Source organism: Nothoprocta perdicaria, unplaced genomic scaffold, assembly GCF_003342845.1.
Source record: "Nothoprocta perdicaria isolate Ctin4 unplaced genomic scaffold, notPer1 scaffold_367, whole genome shotgun sequence".
In the NCBI taxonomy this organism is placed as follows: domain Eukaryota; kingdom Metazoa; phylum Chordata; class Aves; order Tinamiformes; family Tinamidae; genus Nothoprocta; species Nothoprocta perdicaria.
The window spans coordinates 157,016-170,654 of NW_020455607.1; the positions used below are offsets into that span (position 1 = coordinate 157,016).

At 53.0% G+C, this 13,639-nt stretch overlaps 1 protein-coding gene across 1 annotated transcript in view; it reads left to right on the forward strand.

Annotated features, from left to right (window-relative positions):
* The first annotated feature begins 10,458 nt into the window (after positions 1-10,458).
* Positions 10,459-13,639, forward strand: part of LOC112951726 (ankyrin repeat and fibronectin type-III domain-containing protein 1-like) — a 155,425-nt gene continuing 152,244 nt past the window's right edge. The window contains exon 1 of the mRNA XM_026044485.1: positions 10,459-10,481. The gene's annotated coding sequence lies outside the window, so the exon portion shown is untranslated. The remainder of the gene's footprint in view (positions 10,482-13,639) is intronic.

Here is a 13,639-nt window from a genome sequence, read left to right on the forward strand (position 1 = left end):
GTACGGGTTGGGTGCTAGCCCAAGAGCCACCCTTGGTGCTGCTGCAGGTGAGCCCTTGTCCYCTTCCGTGTCCTGACTCCGCGCGTGCAGCCACCTGCCTTGTGCGGCCCTGGTGCTCGTGCAAACCTTCCTGAGCAGAGGGGAGGACGGGACTGTGCCTGCCGTGAGTGCAGCCATAGCCACCAGCTTACAGCCGGAGCGCTGGAAGTGATCCCGGAGGCCCAGGAGGCAGCACTAGCTAGGCCAACGCTTAGCAAGCAGCCACCGTGACAAAAACAAAGCTRAAACCTAGGAATATGGTAAATGTTTCCCTCCATGGGAGGTCTCCAAGGCTTAGTTCCGCGTGCTGGGCATGGGGACAACAGTGGGCACCGCGAGCGAGGCTGGCACAGCAGCACGGCTCTGCTTGGAGCAAGGAAYGGGTGTTCTGTAGCTCTCCAAATACCACTTCAGGCCTGGCTTGCCAAGGCCCTTCTCATGTCTCCCGGTGCATGGGACATGTGCCCTTCCTGACGGCACCTTCTGGAGGGCTGTGAAGCCCTCATCACCCTTCCTAGTAGTAATGCAACTAGTTTCCTTATGCAAGGTGGCATTTTGCTCTGCTTTTGGGTGTTCGTYGCTGCTGGAGAAGGACACTTCAAGAGGAGATGGCAGGAAAGGGAGCTCTTTGTAAGCCATCTGGCTGAAAGCATGGTATTTGCCAGCTTCAGGGAAGGTATTTTTAGAGCTTTGCAYGCTTGTGTTTTTCTCAGAAACAAGCTGAAGGCTGTTTTGTTTTGTTTTGAAGCCACTTTAGAGCCAGATAAAAGACACTCTGTTTTCTGCCAGCTCCCTGCGCTTGTCAGCCCGACGTTACCTTCTAACAGCGGGGAGCCGCTTTGGGGGAGATCTGGGTTGAATCGGGAAGCGAGGAATGTCACGCGCTTGAGCTGCTGCCTGGTGCTCTGCATGGGCGTCCCCCTGTGCCGCTGGCCCCGGCCCCAGGCGGCCAAGAGGACAAGTAACTGGGTGCACTGGAGTGGTCCTGGCTGGAGGGGATCCCGGGGATGCCTCTGCTTCTCTGGAGCTGCTGCTTTTCTGTTAAAATAGCTTCCTTGCTTGAGTCAGAGGTTTCTCATTTCTGCTCAGAACCGTGGCTTTGGGGACGGGTGGCTTTGCTGTGCTGGCTTTCGGGTGAGACGGTTTTGTCTTCTAGGTTCTGAATGACGTGGGTCCTACAGCAAGGACGTGGCCAGCTGCAGCAGTCGTGTGGCTCGTGCTCTTGAGGGAAGAGCTCCCGCTGGCCTGTGGCCTCTGCGTTCGCTGGTGGGCAGTGAGCTCCAATCAGCGTGCTGGCCAGCTGAAAGGAAGCTCTTCTACGTACTTTTTGTTTTGTTTTTGGCATGAAGGTCGGATTTCTCAGTGCTACCCCAAAGCCTGYGTCCCTTGGGCTTGATTTTTTTCTAGGTTGCCCTGTCTTCTACCCGGAGGTACTGCTCTCTCTCTAAATATTTCCATAAGCTTTCTGTTGGCCTGTAGGCCTCTTCCCAAGATCGCCTTTCAGGTCTCTTCTCAAGGCTTTTTTCTTCAGCTGCATGTTCTCTTTCCTAGTGCTGTGCAGGTGGGGATGAAGGAGACTGCGACACAGGTGCTGCTTTCTGCTGCCTCTCTCATGGTACGGAGCAGAGGCCGTGGCTGATGCTTGCTCAGAGGGCTGCCGTGCAGGGCCATCAGTGTGGAAGCATGGCTGGACCTTGCCCGTGGCTCTGCGAAGCTGGCCTGAAGAAGGAGGGGGTGAAGCGGGTTGCTCTTGAGAARGATCGAGCTGCAGTTGGGCCCTTGGCTTCTACAGGGAGCCTCTGTGTCATGGTGACTTTGACATGAGGACCATCCTTGGTCAGTGCGTGCTGGAGGAGAAGTGAGGAACRCTGATGAGCACAGCTGTGTACAGYAGGAGTTTGGAGAGGAGCAGCGAGGAGCTCTGCTTCCAGCAGTGGTGGGCTATGGCCTTTGGGTGCAGGTGAAGCAGGATGGGAAGACATCTGTGCCAGAACTGAAGCAGGGGACRTTTGTGTTTCCRGAAGGTGATGCTCTGRGGGCTTCCCTCCCCATTCCTGGAGYTGGAGATCTCCAGAGGTTCATCTTCTTTAGGTCTTTCTGGGAGATATGTGGGGAGATCCTTTCACTTGAAGAGTTCACTGGAAGCTCATGTGGACCAACAGGATTTCTTGGTTTGAGCAATTAACAGGGATGAGGCTTTCTTCCCTTCACAGGGACAGCAGYGCAGCCACCAGAGTGGTCATCCAGRAAGGGCATCACCAGRTGCATCAAGCTGGACTTTTTAGGGGCTCCTGTACATGGACCCAGCTTGGAAACTGAGTTTCTAGAGGATGATGGTGGTGTAACTCTAGACACCACAAATGCCTGATTTCACCTATTTGTCAACYGTGCCCTCCTGCAGAAGGACTGTGGAAATTTGGGCTGGTGGGATAGGTTTTCCTTGGGAGCTGAAATGAAGGGGACTTCAATCTCCTGCTGTAAGGGCTGAGCTCCTCTTGCTTCTCTACGTGCCATCCCACAGCCAACCTTGGACACGGTGGCAGGAGAAGTCGACCTGGTGACTCTCTTGTTCCACGTCTCGGTTTGGCAGCCGGCTGAGAGCGCCGGAGCTGTCACCGAGCTCGTGCCCGAGGTTCTGCATGCAGCCAGAAGGCTTCTCCCCGCCAGCTTTGCCATCGCTTACCCGCGTGCTTTTCAACTAAAAGCAGGTTTTTTCTTATGATGTAGTCTTTTTTCCCCAACATAAATTATCATCTGTAGCTACTCAGCCTAAACATTGCTCTTAAAGTGCAAATTCTTCCTTTTTTTTCCCCCCGCAAATGCAGTTTGAGGGAGAGGCACAAAGTCATGTCAGTGTTTAAGATGCTAATGCTGTTCCGCAGCTGATCCCAGAACCAAACGCGGGCGTGATTAAAAGCCCCGAGATTTACCTGCGGGAAGAAAGGGGCGGTTTGAAAGGGGCTCCAGCGGAGCCCGGGACTCGTTTATGCAGCAAAGCAACACTCCAAGTTGCATCTCTCTGGTCTGGTGCCAGTCAAATGAGGTATGCTGGTAAGCACTCAAGTTTTAGCTAAAGGAGTAAGGACCCAGGATGCTAATTCCGGTTTTGCCTGTGTAAAAGGCCTCTGAGGTGAAGGGCTAGATCTGTGGATCCCTCTGGCCCTAATGCCGCTTCTGGCTGTTGTTGTGCATCCGATAACTGGATATCCTGCAGGATATCCTTGCCGAATCCACATCTCCGTGCTGGCCTCTGCGTCCCGGTTTGCCCGTAAATTGCCTCGCGTACCAGCACAGCTCGGAGGCTGCTGTCACACCGGCAAAGAGCAGGAAAAATGATGGTAATAAACACGGCAGTGACAGGCAGCCTCCAAGGGTCAGGAGCCCTTGCAGCGAGACTGTCCCTGCACGACCCCGAGGACTCGGCGGAGGTGGGATAAAATACAGTCAAGTCCCAAGTTGTTGGTTGAGGAGCTGCTTGATTTCCCATGGGAAGTTGGGAGAACCGCAGSGGGGAAGCAGCTGAGAGAGAAGACGAGCTGGGACGATGCCCGGCTGTGCAGATCGCRGCGTCGCTCGCCTGGTTTGCCTGGGTTTGGGCTGTTGTGGTGCTGCTGTCAGCCCCGCTGTGTCATCCTGCGTGGCACTTGGGGCCGTGGAGGGCGCTGGCATGAGGTGAGGAAGGGACGTGYGACCGGAGCTCGCTTTATGAGAAGAGGCTGCAAGGCTTTGGCTTCATCAGCCTGGAAAGATGAAGGCTAAAAGAAGATCTAAGTCCTGTGTAATGGAAATTAATCCTGGGAGCAAACATCAGAGCGGGAAAAATAATTATTTAAGCTAAGGATCAATATTGACTCCAGAACAAACGAGTATAAATGAGCTATGAATTGAATTTTGGATGGAAATTTGAGGGAGATCTTTGTACCATCCAAAGATACAAAAGGTGCCTTTTGCATAGCCCCCGGGCAGCTTTGCTGTGGTTGCTCAGTCACTTTAAGATGGAGAATATGTGACAAAAGCCTGGGGCAGCGGGGGACAGAAAGGAAAACAAATCACACTTTGAGTGCATGTGTGTGTGTTGTCATCCCTGTTGCTTTTGAACCCCGTGGCTAGATTGGTTGAGTYTTGGCCATGCAGAGACCTTGAGCGTGTGTTTCTGCGCTATGCAGGTGGCCTTTACAGTGCGTATCTGCAGTGCGAGTCCACCCTGTTACCCCAGGCCTTCCCCATGTGTGTCTGCTTCCTGAGTTTCAACCAGAACTGCCTCAGGACTGATAGTTTGTTAACACCAATTCAGATCCCTTTTCAGTCTTGAACCCTCYGGCTCATGTATTTGTTTAATTCAGGTTATCCTTAAATTTTCAGGTGGGCCAGAGGTGCTGAAATGTGCTTTGTGTTGTCTGTGCTGGTAGTGCTTTTCAGCTCTGGGTGAAACTCCTAATTAAAGTGCTCTGGGGAAGGAAGAATGCTTGGCTGAATGCTTGGCAGCCGCGGGGTGGAATTCRGTGATGGGAACAGCTCAGACCAGCGACCACGTCGTGTGCCGCAGAAGTGTCTTGCAGGGGACATTGCCTGCCCTTGGAAACATCTTTTCACCTGCTCAGAGGGCTGTGCCTTGTATTTTTTTCTTCTTTCCAAGGTCGTTGGATAGAAAGCTGCAGAGGCCCCTCCTGGGGAAGTCGCGGACACTGCCCAGCATCCCGCAGTCCCCGGTGCTGAGCAGGCTTCCCCTCCTGGAGCCCAAGGTGTACCGGGAGGACATGCCGGAGCAGAAGCCCTACAAGAAACACTCGCTCTCCGACTGCCAGAAAGGGTGTACGGTGCCTTCTACTGGTGAGTGTCGCAGCACTGGGGCATGGGTCTGGCTTGGGAACCTTAACAAAATGCTTGCTGAAACTCTCCAAAGAGAAAACGTAACCAAGGCAGAAATCGAAACAAAAAGCCCTCCAAACGAACGTGGGATTTATCCTGCTTCAAAACAAGTTGTTCTCTATGAGGTTTTCTTTCTCCCTCCCTCAGCCTTTCTTTCAGCCTGTTACTCAAACCTTGCTGTCTCTCGTTGCACTGCTCAGAAAGCTGACTCAACTCGTGAGAGCGACCTGACTCATCGAGGTGATGACGGTCAGAGCTTCTGCCTTTAGGTGAACTGCATTTCCTGACCTCATGTCACTGCCTCCACAGCTCACAGGCTTTCAAGAGTGTCAGCTTATTGATGGCATGAGGTGGCTTTGGGGCACCCATTGATGGTCTTCAGCAAGAGCAGCAGCAGAGAAGTGGCAGAGTGCTGCTCTTCTAGTGGTCCTGGCTGGGGTGAGGGTTTGCTGTAGCAAATGTTCCCCAGCCTAGTAGTGTTCTTTGGRCTTTGTATGGAGTTGGAGGTTTTTACTGTGTTCTACAGATGCCGGTGAGATGCTAATATGGGATATTCCTTGCTGACTCTGTCCTGCCAAGCGTACTGGAGCTGATCTTCTCACAGCAGTGCTCTCTGGTGCATTGCTTCACCCTACCGAGTGCGGTYCGGTGTGGGTAGGACCCATATTTCCTCTTTCAGCCCTTCAAATTAAAAGAGCAGGTCTCACAGTGGYGACATAGGGAGGAAGACCTGGGACAAAGTTAACTCCTGGGRACACAAAGGGGAACTGGTAGTTCCRTGTGCCATTCAGAGCAGATGGTCAGGTGTAAGTGCCTCATAGTACAGGAGACTAAGGAGTTCTCAGTATGTTGCTGCAGAAAGAAGAGGTCCCACAGGTATTTAGGAAGGAGAGATGGGCTGAAAGGTTTTCAGGAGGGCACCGAGATCCTTGTGCCAAAGAAATTGTGAGTTTGCTTTGAGAAGGTGCTGCTCTTTGCTTTTGAAGGTGGAGGAAATGGGACTGCTGATTTCTCTGGCTAGCAGAGGTAGGGTGCTCTGTTTGGACAATGGTCTTTGAGACAGGTCTCCAGAACGGTCCTTGGCCTGTATGGATATCTGGAAACAAAGAAATGCAAAGAGAAGTAGATGTTGTTGTCTCCTTCTGGATGGATAGCATTTGGTGCCCCATTTTTGACTGTCAGGATAGACTCTCTGATCTCCTGCCTGTGTCCCATGGCTCCAGCTTTTGCAGTGGTGGAGGAGGGAAGTGCCCTGTTCTGTAGGAGGTCACAGGAGACCTCTCCTGCTTGGGGACTTTCTGTGGTGCAGGCCCCTGTGCAGAGGTTGGKGAGCTGGAGCCCCTAAGGATGGCAAGGACTGAGCCTGTGGCTGGTGATCCTGCCAAACCCTCTTCTCTTGGAAACAACTTTTTCTTTTCTTCTTCTCTCTTTCAGCAAATCAGGTAACTGGGTGGCCAGGTGTCCTGTTGACTCAGCCTTGTTGCTTCTTGCCAGATAACTTGCAATACTCACGCAGCGAAGGTTCTGTCCAGGGCAGCGGTGATGTCCTAGGTTGTGCCAAGCTCTGAGCTCTCTGCCTGTCCTTCAGACCCTCACCTGGAGCAGCGCTCTTGGGTTAATCTGGAATTCCTCAAGTCTGTGAGACCTGGATGTAACAGGATGGGGATAACAGCAGAAGCTCACAGTGGAAGAGGCGCAGTAACAGTGTCTTGTCCAAACTATTATCCCTTTGGTGTTGCATTTTGCAGCCTACTGGGATGTTTCACGCGTGCTGGCAGCATGCAGAAATCAGCTGATGGTTGCCTGCAGTTGCTGCCCACCAGGCTGTATGTGGAGCTCCCGGGGTTTTTGTCGTGTCTGACCCCTTACAGTTCCCTTGGCCCTGCCCTTGGAGCAGCCCATGGTGGAGCAGCACCTCTACCTCTTCTCTGCCTTCTCTTCCTCGTGCAACGTGTTGAGCTCTTCAGAAGCTACTGTGAAAGGGTAGGGGGGAGAATGCTGTCTGGTAGCAGGGTTGGTGTGAGTTTATTTGGAGCTATGCCTAAGGAAGGGAATTAAAGAAGCAGAAATAGAGTAGCTGGATTTGAGGAGACTAGGACCCTGGAGAAAACTTCTTGAAGACTTGCATGAATAATGCTTTTGGTTGCTTTGCCCAAATTGGAGATGAGTGTCGACCTTGCAACTCTGATGAACTTCTGATGGGCATATGGCTGCCTCCTGGAACAGCTTTGCTTGCAAAGATCTCCATCCTGTGCTTTCAGTTGGATGGTGGTGCTGTTTTCCATACTCTTCGCTCTTGTGACATGCTGTTTGAGTTAGGAAGACTCCAGGCTGTCTGACTTCCACCCAGTACCTGGGCAAAGTGCCAGCCCCAGCATCCAAGGGAGGAACAGAAGGGCCTTTTTTGCACCAGCTGATGGTATTAATGTTCAGGGAAGCCTTGTGTTGTTCATATGCACGCTGAGTGATCGGACCGTGAGAGGAAGGAAGGAGCTGAGGGTCAGTCAGCTGTGTCCTTGGTGCTTGGTCCATCCTTCGACACGTGTTCTTCTGTCTTCCCAGTGCTTTAAATAGAAAGAAAGACTTCTGCAGACATTGCTTTTGTCAAGCCCAAGAGGATGCCTTGGAGGTGCTGATTTTGCCAGGCATAGCTCTGAGCAGCAGAGAGGTTTAAGGTGGAAAAACATAAGAACAGCTAACGTGTAGCCTCAGGCTTATTTGAGTCCCTGGCACTGCTTCGTCCAGTGATTCCTGTTCTTAATCTCTCCTCTGGACTTCTCTAGGCTTCATCTTCTGTGTGCGTTTGCTCTGTCAGAAATCAGAAGCGAGCTCAGTCAGCAGGTAAAAAAGCTTCTGGTGGGAGAAAAGGTCCTGCTCTGGCACCATCTGTGATTCCCCCTTGTGCTTAGGGGAGGAGAAATCCTCCTCCTTCCCCTGGAGGGGAAGATTGCAGGATTGTTGCTGGAAGGTTGTAGCTACACATGATGCCTTGGAGTGCAAGGAGACCAAGGCAGCCAAACCCCTGTGAAACTGAGACCTTGTGTGTCTGTGCCACTTGAAGCCCTCCTTGGGAGATGTGTCCCATGCAAAGGAGCAGGTCCTTGTGGGTTTGGTCCCCTTTGGTCCCCCTTTCCCAGCTGGGCTAAGTTCAGCACGTGGACTTGGCTCTCCCCAATCCCCCATAGCAAAGCAGCGCCGACAGACCTGGATACMACATGGGACAGCCTTGGGGACAGAAGATGATGCATGGTCCATCCATGGGCTGAGATCCCACAGCTGGGAGCGGGTCCGGCCAGGTCGTGTTTGAGCCTGTGATTTGGGGGCAGARGCAACATCCACAGGTCCTGCTGGAAGCAAAACGGGGAGTTGGCTTCTCCCCCTCCTCGGGGCCGGGATTTTTGTCACGGCGCTTCCTGCTGCGCTCCCAGAACAATGTTATCATACAGCAGCAGCCTGAGTCGGCGCTGGGATTGACGTGTTTATGCCTCGAATAATCACAGCTTTCACGCGGCTGTTCCTGCGCTGCACGGGTTGACGTTTGGAGAGGAGCAGCAGCTTATTGGACTTAAAACGGGGTTAAAAAAGAAAAAGAAGAAAAAACCCCAAACTCTCAGGTTCTATGCCCCAGCCCCATCCTGAATCCGGGTTATGTTTGTTGCGTTCGGGTTTGTCGGCAGGCCTTTGTACACAGCAAACCGTCCTGGTGCCCGGAAGAGCCCCGGGAAGGCTGGGAGCAGGCTCCAAGGCCAAAGCAGAACAGACCTGCGACTGCTGCGACGCTGCCTCGACTCGTATCCAGCCTTCCTCCAGCGCTCCCCTATCTACACCGAGCCCATCACACTGAACCTCACTTGTTTTGAGGCAGGTTTTAACTCCAGGGGTCTTGATCTGCCTGCAAGTCTGCGGCCTTGTTCCTCCCCATCCTAGGCTGAGCAGGATTGGGGCCATCCCGCTGGGAGAAGCTGGATTCTTSAGGAAGTGGGTGCAGGTCGTCTGGCTTTGGGACTAAACTGCAGGAAGAAGAGAGGCAGTTTAGTGAGGTGCCCTTTCACGTTGCATTTTGGCCACTAATAATTAAGGTTTTTCCCAAGAGTGGAGCATTTTACTCTTTCCTCCTTATGGCTATTAAGAAATAAGTGATTTTATTTTTTTGGTTTGCGTGGGGTGTGTGGACAGGGCAGTGGGAAGTGGAGAAAGCCCCTCTGTCTGCCAGCTGTAAGGCCAAAATTGGCTATGAAAAGCATGTGGTATCCAAGCTGCTCGGAAAAATAGCAGACTAGTGATATTATGGAGACATTTACTGTCATGTTTTGTTATTTTTCCCTTTTGTTGCAGCGAAATACGGCCAGTCCTTGTTCCCAGCTGCCAGCGCGGGGTGTGAGCAAGGGCCCTCTCCCACAGCCGCCTCTTCCCGCTGCATCCCGGAGCCGAGTTCCCRGGAAGCAGAGCCTGGGGGCAGCAAGTTTCTGTGCTCTGGCCCTCGCAGAAGTGCCAGACTGGGCTGTTGACATGAGGCCGCGCAGAGCTTCAAGTCCAGAGATCTGGTTTCTGTCCTGGGTTTCGCTGTTGATTTGCTCTTGGCAGTGGCATAAAGGGAAAAGGCTTTTATTTTCKTGGAGGAGGAGATGACAGCGAGGCCTTGGGTGATTTAGCACGTTTGCCGTGCCTCAGTTTCCCTCCTCACAAAGCAGATTTATTCTGGCTGCCAGTTACAAAGCTTGTGAATACCTGCAGTAGAGGAATTCTGTGAGGGTGCAGCATTAACGGCAAGGACTTCACAGAGCTGCAATTYGAGGAATTTTATTCCCAGTACCAATGTTTTCTTTAAGCAGCAGATAACATGGGACATATTATTGGATGTGGGATAGTGGGGAAAAAAAGGTGCTTCATTTCCTTATTAAGGCCTTTCTGATAGGATAACCCTATTAGAATTAAATCATTTGCAAGCTGCAGAAATTAGGATTTGGGTCTTTTGGTTATTATAAGAAACTGTACGGTAGTGGAGCCTGGGGGCGCTGGCTCTGGTTGCGGCGCGCAGTGCAAAGCCAYGGGAGGCCAGATGCTGCCACGGAGGCTTTGGGGCAGAGATGTGTCTTCTGAAGCCCTTCCGGCAAATGAACTTCGCAGCCATCCCATCCTTAATTTTCCTGCAGATCCAGGTGCCTTGGAAAAGGCGCCAGCCCCTCCAGGATGGAGATGGGTGCGTTCTCCAGTTACCTGTTCCTGCTGCTTCTTGTGTCGGGGGCATCTCTGCTGGCCCAAGCTGGGACTCTCGGTGCCCAGGACAGCAGCACCCCAGTGCTGGGCTCTGATGGCYGCGATCTCTGTCTGTCTGTCCCCTCGCAGGAGACGCCTGGCGCCTGGAGGACGACCTGGAGCCCCCGGGGGACCCCGGCGTGCAGCTGCGGCTCCGCACGGCGGTGGACGAGGCTCCGTTCAGCTCCTTCCGCACGCACTCCTTCTACATGCGCAAGAGCCTGTCGGTCGACAACCACCTGGGCTCCCTGAGCTGCGCCCTCCACCCGGCCGAGACCAAGGCCGAGCGAGTCAAAACCAGGCTCCGGAGGCAGTTTGTGAGTACCCGCCGGGTGTCACCTCTGTAGCTCCTCCAGCCACCCAGCACCTGCGGAGCTCCAACACACCTGCATCTTCTCAAACACTAACGTGTTGAGGAGGTATTTAAAGCATTACCAAAAAAAGAAAGGAGGGGAAGAGGTGTGTCTAGCCTGGTGACACGGGTGGTTGTGTCATCTYGTGTTTGCCCCTGGTGGGCCAGAAAGCCTCTTTGTCTTGTTTGCCAGGCTTTACAACTCTGACCCATTCCCTGTGGTCAAAATGCTCCTGCAGGGCTTTTGCTGGCTCGGAGGTGGCTCTTGCTTGGTCAGGTAACATATGGCACGATTATATTTCTTATAAGAAATATATAAGAAAATGCTCTGTAGACAGCAGTTTAAAATACGAATGAGGTCTACAGTAGTAATGATTTTACATGCTTGTCCTCTGCCGTATCCAYGCTTGCCATTTGGCCGCCTCGAGGGTCTATCTGAAACATGTTGAGGAGCCAAGAGAGGTGCTGGTCTGTGTCAATCCAGGATGGACACAGTGAGGCAGCTCGGGCTTTCCTGGCTCTTTGGGGTGGATCTGCTAGCAAGGCTGCAGGATCAAGGCGGCTCTGCAGCAGGTTAGGAGGAGGGATCTGTTCAAAGTTTAATGGGCTTTGAGGCTTTTCCTTTCCAAGAGACACCTGATATGGGTGGTTCATATGGTATTGTACTTGCCTCATTACTGGCTGCAGGTTGTAATGAGAGGCTCAGGTGTCCCTGCTTTGAAAAGCACTTAATGCTGGGTGGAAACAGGTGAAGACACAGTACAAAGGGAGCTGTCTGCCTGTGCAACCCAAGGCTGAGAGCCACGGAGAGCAGCTAAGCGAGGCTAGTGGTGCTCTCCCATCAGGACGTGTGCGTCTCTTGTGTCGGTGCTTGTTTGCCTACTGCAATAGCCGATGACTGGTGACTATTTCCTTGGAAGCTGGTTATGATCCCAGCGCTGTGAGCTGTGCTCCGTGAACACGTGTGCGGGACGTGCTGTGGACTCGGGAAGCAGGTGGAAGCTGTCGTGAGGCAGGRGAGCAGAAACAGGCTGGAGTGTCTCGTGAAGGGCTAAAGGGTGTCAGATGTATTCGAAATGAAGCAGACCTGCTGTGCGGTAAGGAATGGAGACCTGCTTTTCTGCCCTTGGGTCTAGATCGGTAGCGCTCCCCCATGGTGTGTGCACAGGAACGTGGGAGGGAAAGGAGACTGTTCAGAGRTGGATATTGCCTCTTGGATGCCTTTAGGCCTCTCTGGTGGGATCTGTTATCTGTAGCATCCTTGCAGTGTTGATATGAGCAAAAAACGTGGAAGCAGTTGGCCCAGCCAACTAGGCAGTTGACCCAACCTCAGAGGTGGAACGTGAAACCAGTTCTCTTAGTGGCTGTAAGGTTGGAGGTGAATCTAGATCCTGCTTGTCCAGTGCTCTTCTGGGGTAACACATGTGGTGGGACAAGGGGGTGGCGCTGACRGATCTCTTGGCTAGGAAAACACTGAATTGCTTCACATCAGCTTGGCTGACCTGTTACTGATGAGACATGAGGGGCACCTGGGCTTGGGACCGTTTCTCTTGCTGGGAGTGGTGTGAAGGCTGCAAAGATGCAGGTCACTGGGTCAGATGTGCTCTGCCATCTCATCATAGCTTCTGGAACTTGCTCTTAACTGTCCTCACTTCTCTCTCAAGGGCAGCTGGAACGGCTTGGTTATGGCTTTGCTTCCCTGTGCAGAACGAGCTGCTTGGGTGAATGTCTTCCTGCTCAGCTGCTGAAGGAGAGGTGGACTCCTGGAGCAGATATGGGCTTGCTTCCCGTTGCTGGTGGTGCCAGCTCGTGGCCTGCCTGCTCAGCTCCAGCCCTGCCTCCCTTTGTGCTGCCTGGGGCTCCACTGCTTTGGACCTTTGGCTTCACTGGAGCATCTGCCAGTGGTTTCAGAGACAGGGTGCAGACCTTTAGCACCACACCCCRCGCAGAGCTGATGATTGTTGTCCATCAAGGAACAGGAACAGATTTTTGTAGGCTGCTTTTCCTGCTCTTTCCTCTCCGCTTTGTTTTAGTAGCTAAAAGCTTTATTGCTGTAGGCTGGAATGAAACTGCTTAGCCAGGGAYTGTGATCCTCTCATACCTGTTGAGGTGAGTGGCCTCATCTGACCTGAAAAGGACCTTTGATGGAGACCCAGCGGCAGCATTTGGGCTGGTGTGGGACCAGTGCTGCCCGTACAGCTAGAGTAAAGGTCCCCCCAGCCTGGGGAAGGGCCCTTTGTGGCACTGTCTSTGAGACTAGGCAAGCTAGTAGAGCACTCCGAGCCCTCCTGAGAGCAATGATCACCCTCCATCTGTGTGCTGGTTGTTTTGGGGTTTCACCTGTGTTTCTGCTCTGCTGTGTTGTGGGGTGCCTGCTCTACCCCTCTAATCTTGGCTGCTGGAGCAAGTCCTCCTAGGTGAGAGCTGTTCTCCCCAGGCAGAGAAGAGCACAGAGCACTTAGGAAAGAAGATGATTTGCCTTTTCTGCAGCAGCTCGTCTGGGAGCTTTTAGGAAGATCCATATCTAAAGCTTGATTTGTTTTTCTGGGCTRTTGCACTCAGCCATCTCGTAGCGTTAAATTTCTGGCTTTGCTCGTTCCGTGCTGACAGTCTGAGAGGCCTTTGCCGCGCGGTGCAGCCGCTCTGCCGAGAGCGGTGGAGAGGGCCCTAAATCAAGGTTCCTGAGGGGCCGTGGTGTTGCAGGAACACCTCCTGTGCCACGCAGCCATCCTGCACCTATTTCCATGCGAAGGATTTGGCTTGGCTTGTTTGCAGAGCCTTGTGTGTTAGAGGATCCTTGCATACCTGCTGATTTCTGTGCAGTTGTAGCCCACTTCACTTGATGAAGCCGTTGTGTCCGTCTTGGGTGTCAGAGCTATTCCACGTGATGCAAAATGGCCATTTATTGTAGTCCAGGTGGCAATGCTTGAGGGCTGAGCATCCCTGCCTCCCTGGGGAGGCCATGTGCTTCTCCCTCAGTATGGAGCGTGCATCGGAAATCACACACACAGAATGGCTGAGGTTGGAAGGGACCTCTAGAGATCATCTAGTCCAACCCCCCTGCTCCAGCAGGGACACCCAGAGMACGGGGCACAGGGCGGCATCCAGGCGGGTTTGGGAGAC